Source organism: Xenopus laevis, chromosome 3L (assembly GCF_017654675.1).
Source record: "Xenopus laevis strain J_2021 chromosome 3L, Xenopus_laevis_v10.1, whole genome shotgun sequence".
Taxonomy (NCBI): domain Eukaryota; kingdom Metazoa; phylum Chordata; class Amphibia; order Anura; family Pipidae; genus Xenopus; species Xenopus laevis.
In genome coordinates this window covers 57,855,898-57,870,746 of record NC_054375.1, presented here as the reverse complement: position 1 = coordinate 57,870,746, position 14,849 = coordinate 57,855,898, and the positions used below count along the sequence as shown (strand labels likewise).

Here is a 14,849-nt window from a genome sequence, read left to right as displayed (position 1 = left end):
CTGCATGGCTGGGAAGTAAGGTGGGGGCTCCCCCTGCTGTTCATAAGTATGATTGTTTCCCTGCTCAGCAGTTAGGGACCATCTGACAATTTCTATCCACAGCAGTAAATGAAGGGAGAATTTCACTGCATACAGTCAGGTTTCTTATCAAAACGGTACACATTTTTTAATTAAAGTATATTGGAGATAGGTTTCTTTTTCATTAAAGAAAGTAAAAACGGGATTTTATTTTTTTGCCTTTACATGCCCTTTAATAAATAATTTATTTTGTTCAAGAACAGCTAGCAAAAAGTTAATGACTGGCATTATTTTTGCCACTTGACCAGAGCTTGACTGACCTGACTGATAAAACTGATCCTTGGAAGGAAGAAAATAGAGACATAGTCCTGTATATTTTTCCAAAAAAGGTAGCAACCCTAACTGGCACTACTCAATCCATCATGCCATTGCAGCAATTTCCCAAAATAAAAGTAGAAGCAAGAAAATGTAAATACAATACAATGCGCTGTAACAAAATAAAGGTATGCATTGATGTAGAATTCTCTTAAAGGGGTTGTTCATCTTTGAGTTTAGTATGATGTAGGGGTGATATTCAGAGACAATTTGTAATTGGTTTCTATAAATTCTTTTTCTAGAGTTATTCCATATTACCCTAGCAACCATGTATTGACTTGAGACGCAAATATGATTAGAACAGGGCCTCAAAAGAAAGATGAGTAATAAAGTAGCAATAACAATACATTTGTTGCCTTACAGACCATTTCTTTTTAGATGGAGTTGGTGACCCCCATTTCAAAGCTGGAAAGACTCAGAAGGAGAAGGCAAATAATTAAAAAAAAACTATGAAAAAGATAAGTGAAGATGCAATTGTAACTATTTAACATAAGCAACTATTTAAGATAAGCAAAGATACATTTGTAACTATGTAAGATATGCAGGTCTCTTGGGGAAACTGTGATTTGCATCTTAAAGGGCAACAGAACAGTCGGACGCCTGGACTGGCAATCTGTGGGTTCTGACAAATGCCAGATGGGCTGCTGTAATTTGCCATTGACAGACATTATTTATTGGGCTGGTGGGGCTGTTTGGGCCTCTGTGTATGTGAAATGCCAGGGCCTATTTGAATGTCAGTCCAGACCAATGAGGAGGGAGCTTGCCTTCATTTCTCACAGGAGATTCCTACTTGCATTTTGTTGTTGCTTTTCCCAAGGAACCTACAATTAATCATGGATCATGGAATTGTGGCGGGTCACTTTGAAAGAAGAGTAGGCAAAACCAGTTCTGTAGGCGAACTAACGGTAGGAGGCGTGAGCTGGGTTATCATGCTGCATTCAACTGCAGGATCCGGCAGGGGGCGCAGGGTTGCTGTAGTCTTTTTCGTATCACGGACCACCCCCTCCTCCACGGCTCAGTCTCCCTGTTGTTGGGGGCGGGGCTGATTTTGCAGGATCCTGTTGTGCGAGTAGCAGGAGGAGACGTCACTGTAGATCCGGAGAAAGAGAGATTCAGGGCGAAGCTGGTGGTTCCCGGGCTGCACCTTTTGCTCTCTGTGCTTCTCCTCTCCGCCGGCTCAGGCAGGGGAGAGCCATGTTGTGATGTGTCTGGACCATGACTCTTCTGCAGCAGCACGGACCAGCCTAAGCTTCCAGCAGAGCGGGGGTGAAAGGCGCTGCGCACCGGAGTCTCTTCCTACCCAGGCAGCTTTGTGTGCACCCGGCCTGCTTGGGACTCTGTCTCCCGGGAGTGTAAGACTTCGCGCCTCTGCCTTATTATAGGTAATGTCATTGTGGCCCTTGGGTGAGCGGGTGGAAAAGGGCTTGACTTAGGTCTGATTTTCACCTCCTTTAGTGGCAACTCGGCTGTTCAGATGTGTTTGTAGGGTAGAATGGAACACCTCTGTAGCTAATCCAATCGGGTTAGAGAGCTAGCTATCCCTTTCTCATGCAGACTAAGCATCTCCTCACTACAATCCCCAGCACCCTATGTTGTGATGCTGCAATTTATAGTGAGACAACAGCTGAGCCTTCTTCTATCTAAATCAACACACGCGAGTGTAGATAAACACGTTCCAATCGAGATGTAGAACAGGCATGACTAGCTGCACGGAGTTCATAACAGCTGGAGGACCGCAGCCTGAGCATCTATGGTGTATGTTAACTGGTGTGCACATAGGGAACCACTGGATTGCCCCCCCAGTCACAATTCTTCAACTATATTGTCCTGCTGCATTGCAACTGTATCTATTTAGGGATACCAGCTCTGTGCTCCATCTGTGCTAAACGTTGTAGCTGAAAAAGATCTGTAGGGGTTGCATGTTAGCCATCACATAGCATAGAGCCAAGTAGGGATGCACCGAATCCACTATTTTGGATTCAGCCGAACCCCCTTCGCGAAAGATTCTGCCGAATACTGAACCAAATCTGAATCCTAATTTGCAAATTAAGGGTGGGAAGGAGAAAACATTTTTTACTAACTTGTTTTATCACAAAAAGTCAGACGATTTCCCTCCCCACCCCTAATTTGCACATGCAAATTAGGATTCGGATTTGGTTCGGCCAAATCCGAATCCTGTTGAAAAAGGCCGAATCCCGAACCGAATCCTGGATTCGGTGCATCCCTAGCGCCAAGTACACCCTTGTGGGCTATTTCTTTAGAGGCGCTTATAGTTGCCTTAGGTGTCGTAACTAAATATTGCATACAGTTAAACCTACGCATTCAGTCCAAAGCCGCTTGAGCTGTTCTTTTTAGGTTCTTCTTAGGTGTCATCTGTCACAAATAGAAAAACATTTGTTTCAAACCTACATGGTCAGGTCAAAATGTGTCTTGATCAGTTTCAGTGGAAGACATCATCATAAAGTACATTTTTTTGCTCTCTTCTGTAGCAGAAATAACACACGTAAGGAAGCACAGAAATGACAGGCATATGAATGAATGCTTTTCTGCCAAGATGGTATAATATCTGTATCAGTCATTGTTAACTATTTGGTAACCATCTTAGGGCAGTTTAAAGACTGTATTGTGAGAATAATCCAATGTATATATCCTGAAAATAAGAGGTCCTCTGCATTCAACCCATTATCAATCTATTTAAGACATTGATAATATATACATTGATAATGGGTTGAGTGCAGAGAGCCTCTTGTATTTGTCTATATGTATTTTGTGGTCACAGCCTCGTTGCACTTCCACCTAATGGTTTTAAAAATTAGTGGTGAGCACAACTTTCCCTTGATTGTTATAGTTTATACATCCTGCAAGGGAGTTGTTTAACCTCTATACCAGTGATCCCCAACCTTTTTTACCTGTGAGCCAAATTCAAATGTAAAAAGAGTTCATGAGCAACCTTGGGGTGCCAAATAAGACATGTGATTGGCTATTGGTAGCGTCTATGTGGATTGGCAGCCTGCAGGAGGTTCTGTTTGGCCTATGATTAAGTATCCTATTGATACGATGGCTGGGATCATTGTTCTTGTCTATACAATATACAAATGGCATGTAATCGCATGCTAGCAGTATATGTTTAATGGTTAACCACCACATTATTTAAAAAGCTTTTTCATGCTTCTATTTGTTATTTAGTGTCTTGGTGACTTCTAATATCTGTAATAATTTAAAGTGGAGGGATATTTTAACTTCTTTATAGGTTTCAGATTCTTAACGTTACTTATACTATAGACCCAATGCAAAGGTAAAGCTGACTTCTTTTTTGGCCTGCTTTCAACAAGGATTAAAAACAAACCTGCCCTCAATAAGAAGCTGACTTCAGCTTTGATTTAAGTAGGATGTCAAAATAAACAATCTGCCTGTTACCACTCCATTGCCCTTGGTAATTGATAGCAGATCACACTTCAGTGCCTACTTTAGGCTTTTTGCATTCATTATTAGAAAAGTTGAACGCACTTTATTCTCGAAAGCCTGTGCCATTAACTGAGTGGTGTTACTCAGCACAGACGTGTTTTCAGCTGACATTGATATTTACATCTTCAGTTTGACGACTTACATGCTTACTGTAGGTTAGAGCAGGTTTTCAAATTTAAGGATCGGAACTAGATTTTGCATACTGGCATTGCAATAACTTTATTCTTTTATGCTGTATTGAAACTAGTGTCCTGTGAGCCCCAGACTTTGCACTGGGCCCCCTTGTACCTCCCTACCCCATCCTACTTTCCACAGCACATTTCCTGGCAGCATCAGTGCTGCACTAACTACCTCCCAGCAGGCCCTGGTGTAGTTGCTCCCCTGCCTCTTTAGTATTTACACCACTGCTTTAAAAAATCTCTATCCATGTATGTAATATATTCAAAAATATTTTTGAAATTAAATAGGTGGCTATGTTATTCTGGTTCTGTGTCTGTGTGCAACCCTATGAGCAAAATTATGGACTGTCTCTTTTAAAGAGGTGGCTGCATATCTTGCCCCTGTGACCAATTTGGGGGCCTATAGGTTGAAACCCCACACACATTTTAGTTGTTAACTTTATTTTGCATGGCGTTGGCTATTATTCTGTTACTCCCAAGTGTTGTGTTTTATCTTTAACAATAATTTGTTTTAAATCCTTTATGGCAAAAGGTGATGATTATCCAGTTCATTGAACTTGCTTTAAAAACACTTTACATGCATTGGATGGAATAATTAGAACATTAAATAAAATAATTTGTATTATTGTCCTTTAATAGATTATTAAAGACATTGATAGAGATACAGATATTCTGTTCCCTGGTTTGATGACATTTCCAGTGCTCAACAAAGGCATTATGTCACCTTTGTTTTGTTTTATTATGATTAAGGAAAAAATGTTTGGAAGCATACTCCAGTAGCCATCTTGTGATTCTTATCATTAATTATTATTGGACCCCCCCCCCCCCCGACTATTTTGAAACCATTACAATAAAATAATAGAACTGCTCAACCAATAAGTGGGGGTCACAGAATGAAATAGGACGAGTAGAGGGGACAGAAAAGATTTTCCATGGAAACCATGTCCCATCTGGCAGTGAAAGGATTAGACAAAAAAATACATAGGAAGTGTAGTGGCTCTTAGAAGCCAAGGGAATTTCAGTTTCTACCCCCTCCAGAGTGCTATCATTAAATCTGCAGCCCAGCAGGCATTTTCCCATCTGCAGCAGCATCACTACAAATAGTGAAACAAGTTTGGGGAGGGAGGATTTGTTGAAACTGCCAGGGGGAGGGGGTTAGTTAGTTGGTTGCTCTAGCACGTTCAATTCCTGGCCTCCTATTCATCTTCCATTGACCTTTTACTTCAATAATGTAAAGTGCTACAAAGTATTTGTTTCATGCTTGTGTTTGACTGCTGTTTCACAGTACATAAATGCCATGCACAGCCTCCATAATGCAGTGAAAATATTTTGTTTATATGCCATGTTGATTTTGTTTATTCATTTGTTTCTTTTTAAATTAAAATGATACCCCCAAAGTGAATACTTGAGCAAGAGATCACCTGACCAGAAATACTACAACTCTAACTGTAACAGGAAGAAGTGTGGAAGCAAAATACTGAACTCAGTCTGTTAATTGGCTCATGTGACCTAACATGTATAGTTTTTTTTATAGTTTGTGTGCACTGTGAATCATGCGATCCCAGGGGGCTGTCCTTATTTTTTAAAATGGCAATTTTCTATTTAGGATTACCCAATGGCACATAATGCTAAAAAAGTATATTATTATGAAAATGGTTTATTTACATGAAGCAGGGTTTTACATATGAGCTGATTTATGCAATGTCTTTTTAAAGAGGGTATAGTTTTCCTTTTATTTGCCTTTGTGCCAATTTCCTTTGAGTTGCCTGGGTATAGGGCTAAAATGATTACTTATTTGGCATATAGCATAGCATTTTGGGCTGGTGGCTTACAGGAAATCTCCTTTCCAGCTGGAAACAAAGTGCTTAATGGACCTTTGTAAATCACAGCAGGTAAAAGATATCAATCTCGTATGCGTGTGAGGTTGCCTTTGAAGTGCTTTACTGAAGTAGTTCACTTTGCACATCATTTTATGTCCTAGTGAAGGTTGCAGTCTAATTTTCCTATAACATTTACAAAATATTTACTAAGGTAAGTTTGTTTGTGACCTAAGTTAACTTGTTTGCAAGAGCTCCTGAAAGAAAACATGCCGGCTCCTTGCAGATAGTTTAGATCACAACAAACGGCAACTCTGCAAGGCAGTAATGCTAAACTCTGGTGTGTGCATGCTCTTTGTGACCGATGGTTAATCTGATTGTTGTTCAGATGGCCAAAGGTTTGCACTACAATGATATGATTCAAAGATATTTTAATGTATATAGTCAGCTTTAGTGTTGGTTTTATTATATTGTAAGCTCTTATGGGTAGCGCCCTCCAGCCCATGAGCTCGTATGTTGGTTAGTGAATGCTTCCATGTGTGCAATTGGTTTGTTTCTGTTTCTTTTACTATTCTTATTCTTCTCCAAATGCATTTGTACAGCAATTTACATCATAATTATATGTCATCATAATGGTGTTTTGCCTTTTGCAGGCCTTTCTGTGGGAAATGTAATATTGTAAAATATAAGGATATTTTAAGTTATCGAGGAGTTCCATGACCATATAAAAGCTCGAAGCTGAAGGCCCCTGCTGCAAAATCCTCATATTTTGCAACATGGGGTGCTTTATTCATTATAATAAACAAGTTTCAGTGAGTCATGTGACAGAAATGACATCACTAAGCTCCCTTTATAACAGATGACATCACTAAGCACTGTTTACAGAAATACAATTTACAGGATATTCATGGCTCTTGTGTATTATATAGTGATATTACTGGGCTTCTTGATGTATTGGATGTCCTAACCAAACACATGAATGGCCAAATTCCATTTGCAAGCCTAACAAGTGAATCTCAACAGAAGCAGAAGGGTTTGTAGTCCTTGTAATTTCTGGTTGAGCCAATGCCCTTCCTCCATTGCAATTATTGGCAGGTCAATTTTTCTTCAGACTGCATGTAGTATCTGAAGGCTTTATTAGGAGGATCTGCCAGAACTACCTCCTCAGGGATCCATTAATGTAGCGATTGGTCACTTTGGTCAGGCAATAAGCCCTGTGTCTGTTACCTTTACTGTCAAATGTCAACTAATACACACTGTACTTGGAAGTATATTTACATTTTTATTTCTTTGACAAAAATAGTTTGCTGATTTTTATCATAATAATGAGAGAGAATATGTTTCTTTAAGGTCTGCCTAGATCCAGACTATTGAGGCTTCTCTAAGTGACCCATAATACTCTGATGTGGTTTTGCTTACTAAGGCATGACAATCTGTCTTGGCAAACATGACTCATTGCGCAATAAGATAATGAACATTCCCTTTATACTGTACGTTTCATTGTGACTAACAGACATTCCTTCAGGTGCCTTTGGGAGCAGCTAATCCACTTCATACAATTGAAATAATATCTCATTGCTTGCAGAGGCCGTTCTGCATGTTGTACATACATTTTAAAAAGACCGTAGTCCATAGAACAAATACTACCCCTTTTAAAAGCCAGTGATTGGCAGTTACCTGTCCCCTCCAAAAAAACAACACTAAAAAACTGAGCCACCCTGTAGAAAATTATCTGACAAAAGCAAATGATATCGTTTTTTTTGTCTTTAACAAAGTAGCAAAAACTATCCGACGGTGCAGTTATTAAGGTTAATTTTTTGCAGTAAGGAAGGCCTATGGAGCATAGGACATTTTGACTGCCAAAGGGAACAAGTGGAGAATAGTACTGGTCGAAATTTCTGTCCTCACCTATTAGCATTTCATATAGCAAATGTATGGGAAATGCTCTGCCTCTGTTCTGTTTGAGCAAGAGGAGGTGGTGTTATTTAAAGGAACAGTAACACTGTTGCCCTGCACTGGTACGACTGGTGTGTTTGCTTAAAGCATAGTTTAAATAAATCGGCTGCTGTGTAGCCATCGGGGACAGCCATTCAAGCACAGGACACTCAGTCGATGAATAAAAAATAAATTCTGAACAATCCCATTGTATACTACAGAGCTTATCTGTTATATGCTGTGTATACTGTGCCTTTTCTGCTTTTTATTGCTTCACTTGGGTCATCGTGCTTTAAGCACTGTTCTTATCATACTGACTTGCAAATTGTATTCTGGCTCTTTACACTCAAAATCTGGTATTCATTATTGCAAGTTAGTTACTTTACAACACAAATTTTTTTTAGCCTGTTATTTTGTTTACCTAGGGTTCAACACATTTTGTATAGGAGGCAGAGTGTCTTGTATTTTATCTCATTCCCCTGTAAATTCTTCCAAGAACTTGAAAAACAAAAATGATGTGTTTGCTTCTGAATATTTTATTTTATTCTTCCACTGTACTATATACTACAATGTACTGTATTAATAATTTCCTCTTAAAGGAGAAGGAAAGTCTGTTATTGGGGGTACCAAATGTTAGGCACCCTCAAGTGATTGTATTGACTTACGTGAAACCCAGGGTCAGTGCTCCAATCAGCAGAAAACTGCACCAGCCCGGGGTTATACTAGTGAGCACCACAGAGAGATCTTCTTCCGGCTTCTTCTTTCTTCGTGCGAACTTTAACTAAAAAAGTTGACTATTTTGTTCTGCTGCGCATGCGTTTGCCCAGGGAAATGTGAAGAAAGAAGAAGCTGTAAGAAGATCTCTCTGTGGTGCTCGATAGAAAAAACCCGGGCAGGTGCAGTTTTCTGACGATAGGAGCTCCGGCCTGGGATTTCAGGTAAGTCAATACAATCACTCGGCGGTACCTAACATTTGGCACCCCCAAGTGCAAACAGACTTTCCTTCTGCTTTAATGAATTATTCTCTACAACTATTGACTGACAGAGATCTGTTACAGGCAGTTTCTGGGTAGAAATATGCTGACTATATAAAAGACTCCTGGCTAATCGTATGTTTCTACTACACAACATTAAAGGTGAAAATCGATGGGAATTTTTTTTCCAAAGACTAATTGCTACCAAAGGTGCCCTGAGACACCAACTCAGAGTGACATATGAAATAACCTTCCATAGCTTCCCCCATGGATCCTTCTGCATTCACTGCCTTGGGAGGAAATGTTTTCTAAATTAGGAAAGATGTACGTAAGATTGTAACAAGGGCTATGTAGTTCTAAATCCACTGCCAAAGCCCTGACCTTGCTGTCTGTTATAGGGATTTTCAAATGTAAATGTAGGCACAATAGACAACACATTAAACATGGAGCATTTTCAGTCAATATAAAATATTAAGGAAAAATTGTTTTCTTGTCTACACACATTGGTAGTCTCTAAATTGGTTGCAATAAAAATTATTGGAGATCTCGGCCGGAGAGCAAACAGATTGGCAGTTTTTTTTTTAATAGATGATGAATTGCTTTTTTTCCAGAGCAGATAAGTTATTTTGGTGCAGTTTAATTTTTTGATCAGTAAATGCTCCCATATGGGTGTAATTTATTTATTTATACAGTAGACCACTGTTTTTATGTATCTGGATTTTATGGTTTCCTTGAATTGATGGCATTTTTGGTCCCATACAGGCAAGTGGCATCTTTTTTATTTTTCATAGATTGTGTTACTGTGATTTGATGCTGTCCTCAAGAAATGGAAAATCAGGGTTCTACTGTATTCCTGGAAAGTCTGTTCCTCAAGAAATGGAAAATCAGGGTTCTACTGTATTCCTGTTAGCTGCCAGGAACTTGTCTCCATTGAGCAGCTGATTGACAAGGTCATTGTTCAACAAAAAGGGAGTGAATCCAATACATGTTGCTTGTGTGAAAATGTAAAACCATCACATATTGTACACAAATAGGGTTGCCACCTCACCCCTTTAAAACCGAACACATATGGAATCCACAGCCTGTCTGGCTAATTAGCAATTCATTTACATGCATGGCTGCACATAAAACAGTTCAGTCTGCAGCATGCATCTAAATTAAGTGCTAATTAGCCATGCAGGCTGTGGATTTCATACTTGTTTGGTTTTTAAGGGGTGAGGAGGCAACCCTATACAAAAACCACACTACCATCTGCCATTCACCTGAGTGGCAAGCACATGGTAGCACTATTGTGCCAACAGTTTTCAGTGTGAAAATTGTGAAATAATTGTTTGGTTATTATGCCTTTGTCTACCCCCCTCCCCAGATGACCAAAAGAGTTGGTTTTAATAGGTGTAATAACTGCAGCCTGTGGGGCCAGTCACATCCTCTACTGCACTGACATAACAGACATAGACATTTTCATCACAGCACCAGTAATCTGCTTTATCAATGCCGACACTATTACCATATATCTGTTGTGGTCTATTATAAACCACTTTATTCCACTATGCTGCTAACAACCACCTAAAATTTGTGGCCTGACATTCTTGCTTTTTACTAATTTACACTCGTAGCATATAATATGTAAGCAAAAACATTTAAATAAAAATCCCTGGGACTTTACTGCATCAGATGAGTCTAAAGTCCAATTGGGATCTGAAAAGACAAAAACCTGTTAACCATGGGTTGTTTTTTTTGAAGCGTACTTTGTTTATAATCAGCATATTCAGTGTCTGCTTTGGGTACTATATAGCTCAAATGCTGTTCATATGCAAGAGCTGTCTGTCTGCAGGAGGTGATAATAAGTTTTTGATAAGGCTGCTAGTTTGACTGTTGCTGGCGTGAGTGATGTTAAGGGCAGAGACACGCTGCTTTTTTGGGAGATTAGTTTTCGGATCGCTTCTTGTGAGGCAACTTCGGGCGTCTTAGGAAAATGAAGTGTTCCGAGTGCCATAGCCGGCGGGAAGGCAGTTTGGGGAGATTAGTCGCCCAAAGAAGAAGCGATTTGTAGGTGGGCGACTAATCTCCCAAAATAGCAGCATGTGTCTCTGCTCTAATGGGGTAGATTTATTTATGTGTTATCTGTTATTTATAAAGCACCTATGCATTTACACAATGCTTTACAGAAATTATACATCATTCACATTAGTCCCAATCGAGTTTACAATCCAATCACATTTAGAGTAGACACACTAGGGCCATTCACCTGTAAGCTGAGATATAGAATGACCAGTTCTAAGAAACTTTTCAGTTCATCTTGAGTGCTTATCTTTTATAGTTTATTAATTATATGCCTCCTCCTGCCTCTTTATAGCTATCAAATGGGGGGTGGGGGAGGTAGTTATGATAATGTATTAATTTTTTTAATTCAGGCAGTCTAAACTTCGAACCACTGCCTAAATTGCCCAAAATGGCACATTCTGTCTATATAATACTACAATTTTATTAAAATGGAACTACCCTTTTTAACCTGCAGGAGAAATAAAGAAATATAATTCCATCTATTAATGTTCCTGTTAAGGAAATTCAGTTTGCTTGGCCAAACTGAATCCGAATCCAAAAAAATCACGCAAACAAGGAAGTTAAATTATTAAACTGCACCCTGTGCTCGCGGTTCTCTTTTCCCCCTCTGTTCCCTAATTTACATATGCAAATTAGCATCCAGATTCGCTTCGGTATTCGTCCGAATCTTTCAAGGAATCGGGATTCTGCTAAATTCTAAAATAGTGGATTCGGTGCACCCCTAAAGGAAATTTATTGGGGTATATAAAAAATTAAAGTGCCTTACAGGGCTGAGTAGATTTTGGTGCAAAAAAATGCATAGTCACATGTTTGTGCACCAAAATCCCCTCTCCGCTTACTGTATAAGCCTTCCACATTAATGATGTACAGTATATTTTTGTTCTAAGATAAGTGTTACTTTAAATAGGGGGAGATGTTAATCATATTGTCTCCCCTCCAATGAATGGTTAAAAGCTTAGGCAACAAAATGCTCAATTATTAGTAACCAAAACTAAAAGAAGACAAGGCTCCTTGACTGTTTTGTCCATTTTGTTTGCTGTTTGCATGGGGAAAGCATGTGCAATATTTATCAAAACCGATAACTGTCAGAATTAGTTTATAGAGGTGGGTGCATTTTGCAGGAAAACAATGGTTGCTATGGTATCCATAATTCGTAATAGCAGCGAGAACCCAACATTTTGTGTTTTTTATGTGTTAATAAAGTGAATTTCTGCTGTGGGTTTAGCTTTTTCTCTTTTGTCATGGTTTCTTGCGTGCTGTGAGTTTGTTCTGCAAAGCTATTATTCTTTAGCTTATCATTAGAATGATGCATGGCATGGGCAGAGATCACTGGCAGTTCTCCTTCTACATATATCCCTACCAGCACAATTCTTTTCTCGTCTGTATCCCATAATAATCACAGGATCATGCTTTAACCATTTCTAGCACATAGCTTTTTTTGTTAGAATGCTTTATTCAAAAAAAAAAAATCATCATTAGATTGCAATTGATGAATTGTCAAAAAGGTAAAAGACTCAGAACCTACCATTTAATACCAGTCTGTGTAGTGCTAATTATCATGCAGGGTTATGCCATTAATATTTGATAGGAATGTCAGGATGCTTATAAACCAGGGATCTCTACGCTGTTGCTATGCAACGCACGCAGATTTGGGATTTTGAGAAGGTTTTGTTAGAATATTTTAATGCTTCTGTGACATAATATGCCCATTCGCTGGCCAGGAAAAGTCTTAACCAAAATCTTCCATTTCAATGTGGCTTTATCTAGCTTTTGCTTTTCTTTTGATATTCATTGTTTGTTAAAAAACAAAAGGAATATACCAAAACTCTATAATAAAGTTAAAAGCTAGTTTTAAAACTTGGAACTGGGCACTGTAGCCCAAGAACTATGGCCCTTTTTACAGTCCTTCAAAACAGCAGCATTTAATAGCTTTTCTTTATGAATTCATTGATTGTTGTCAAGCTGCAAGCCTATAAATCATTCAGATCTTAAATATATTTTTTAAAAAATAAGTGACAAATTCTGCATGTGCTCATTGCTGAGCATTAGGTTTTTTTATATTTTTTTCCTTTAAACCTCTGTTTAATGTTTTTCTGCCCAGTCTGTATGTTATTGTTCATAACCGGGAGATCTAATTTATGTTTAAAGAAAAGAAAGAAAATTCTAACGAGTTTAGCTAGCAAAGCCCTCTGTCTCTCTATGGAAACCCCTACATTTCCTGATAACTCAGGAACATACAGAGCTGAACCAGGCTGCGACTGCCTACACAATATAATACTGCATTCAGAGCAGCTGTAGTAACAAGACTTGTCATCTGTTCAGGAGCCGAGAGTGTTTTATTGGCAGTACAGTACTTTTCTATTGTGGCCACTGGGTTGCAGTTCACCCAGGGCAGTTATTCTTACTCCGCAACCTACATTTAAGAATAGGGATGGGTGAATTTGACACGTTTCGGGTTTTTTTTTGACGCGCGTCTTTTTTTTCTCCGAGGCACGACACCATACAAGTTTATGGGCTTCATTTCCACGTCGAAACAAGGTGAAAAAATTTGCCATCCCTATTTAAGAATGACTGCACCAGCAATTGTAAGCCCTTGACTGGAGTGTAGCTTTATTAACTAAACGTTGAGAGAGCCTTTTCATAACCATGATGGTTTCATTCTCAAGTGCCTTCATGTGTTAATAATGAATGGAAAAAAGGACTGATATTCAGACTCATAATCTAATTTAGACCCATCTCTAAACTGTCTTTTTCCGTTTTACTGATTAGTGCATTCATGTACCTAAGTATATGCTAGGTATTTTTCTTGCTTTGCAGGCATGGGACCTGTTATTCAGAATTCTTGGGGCCTTGGGTTTTCTGGATAAGGAATATTTCCATAATTTGGATCTTCATACTTTAAGTCTACTAAAAAAGCTTTTAAACATTATATAAACCCAAAAGGTTTGTTATGTCTCCAGCAAGGATTAATTATATCTGTTTGGATCAAGTACAAGGTACAGTTTTATTAATACAAAGAAAAAGAAAATCATTTTTAAATTATCAGACTGTTGGGTTAATATAAGAAAAATTGTAGGTAAAAAGCACAGTATAAGGCCAGGGGTGTGCTCTACACCTTGGAGAAAATCCAATCTGCTGCCTTCTGTCCCATGTGTGCTGACAGGCACAATGTTGGCCTGTGTGTACACATGGTCAATTTTTTTCCCCTGAAACTGTGTTTTCACAGCCCTTTCCTATTCATTTTACAGTCTCTCATTCAAGCCACTATCCAGTTGCTTTGGTAAATTGGGCCCTAGCAACCAGTTAGCTGCTAAAATTCCAAACTGAAGATCTGCTGGAGAGCATATTGACTCAGGATATCAGTCAACATAAGGTTAACTACATCTTTAGTAGAAGTGCAGCCATAACGCCTATGGTAAAACCATGCAGCAGTCAGTCCTCCATTTGTACTTCTCATGGTTACCCCTCACATCCAGAAGAGTCAGACTGGCTCAGTTAACCAGACTGTGTAATCATTAGGGATACACCGAATCCAGGATTCGGTTCGGGATTCAGCCAGGATTCGGCCTTTTTCAGCAGGATTTGGATTCAGCCGAATCCTTCTGCTTGGCCGAACCAGTCCGAATCCTAATTTACATATGCAAATTAGGGTCAGGGAGGGAAATCGCGTGACTTTTTGTTACAAAACAAGGAAGTAAACAATGTTTTCCCCTTCCTACCCATAATTTGCATATTCGGGTTCGGTATTCGGCCGAATCTTTTGCAAAGGATTCGGGGGTTCGGCCGAATCCAAAATAGTGGATTCGGTGCATCCCTAGTAATCATAGCATGCCTTTAATTGTGTGTGCAGTTTAGTGCAGACTGTTGTTACATTGCACATGGAGCTCTGTGATTTTTAGTAGCTCCCTGAAAATCACCACAGCAATGGCAATCACTTAAAAGCTCTCATGCAAGTACCTGTAAGGCAGTTGTCTATAAACACAGTCCAATTTGTTTCTAAGCTATAGTCCCTTTACAAACCC

General features: G+C 39.1%; 1 protein-coding gene across 5 annotated transcripts in view; it reads left to right on the top strand.

The window, feature by feature from the left end:
* The first annotated feature begins 1,263 nt into the window (after positions 1 to 1,263).
* Positions 1,264 to 14,849, top strand: part of cdk17.L (cyclin-dependent kinase 17 L homeolog) — a 99,107-nt gene continuing 85,521 nt past the window's right edge. For 2 of the 5 annotated variants that reach the window (XM_018252355.2, XM_018252351.2), the window contains exon 1: positions 1,265 to 1,775. The gene's annotated coding sequence lies outside the window, so the exon portion shown is untranslated. Of the gene's footprint in view, positions 1,776 to 14,849 lie in introns of all 5 variants that reach the window. The other 3 variants (XM_018252353.2, XM_018252352.2, XM_018252350.2) reach the window with 3 other exon arrangements.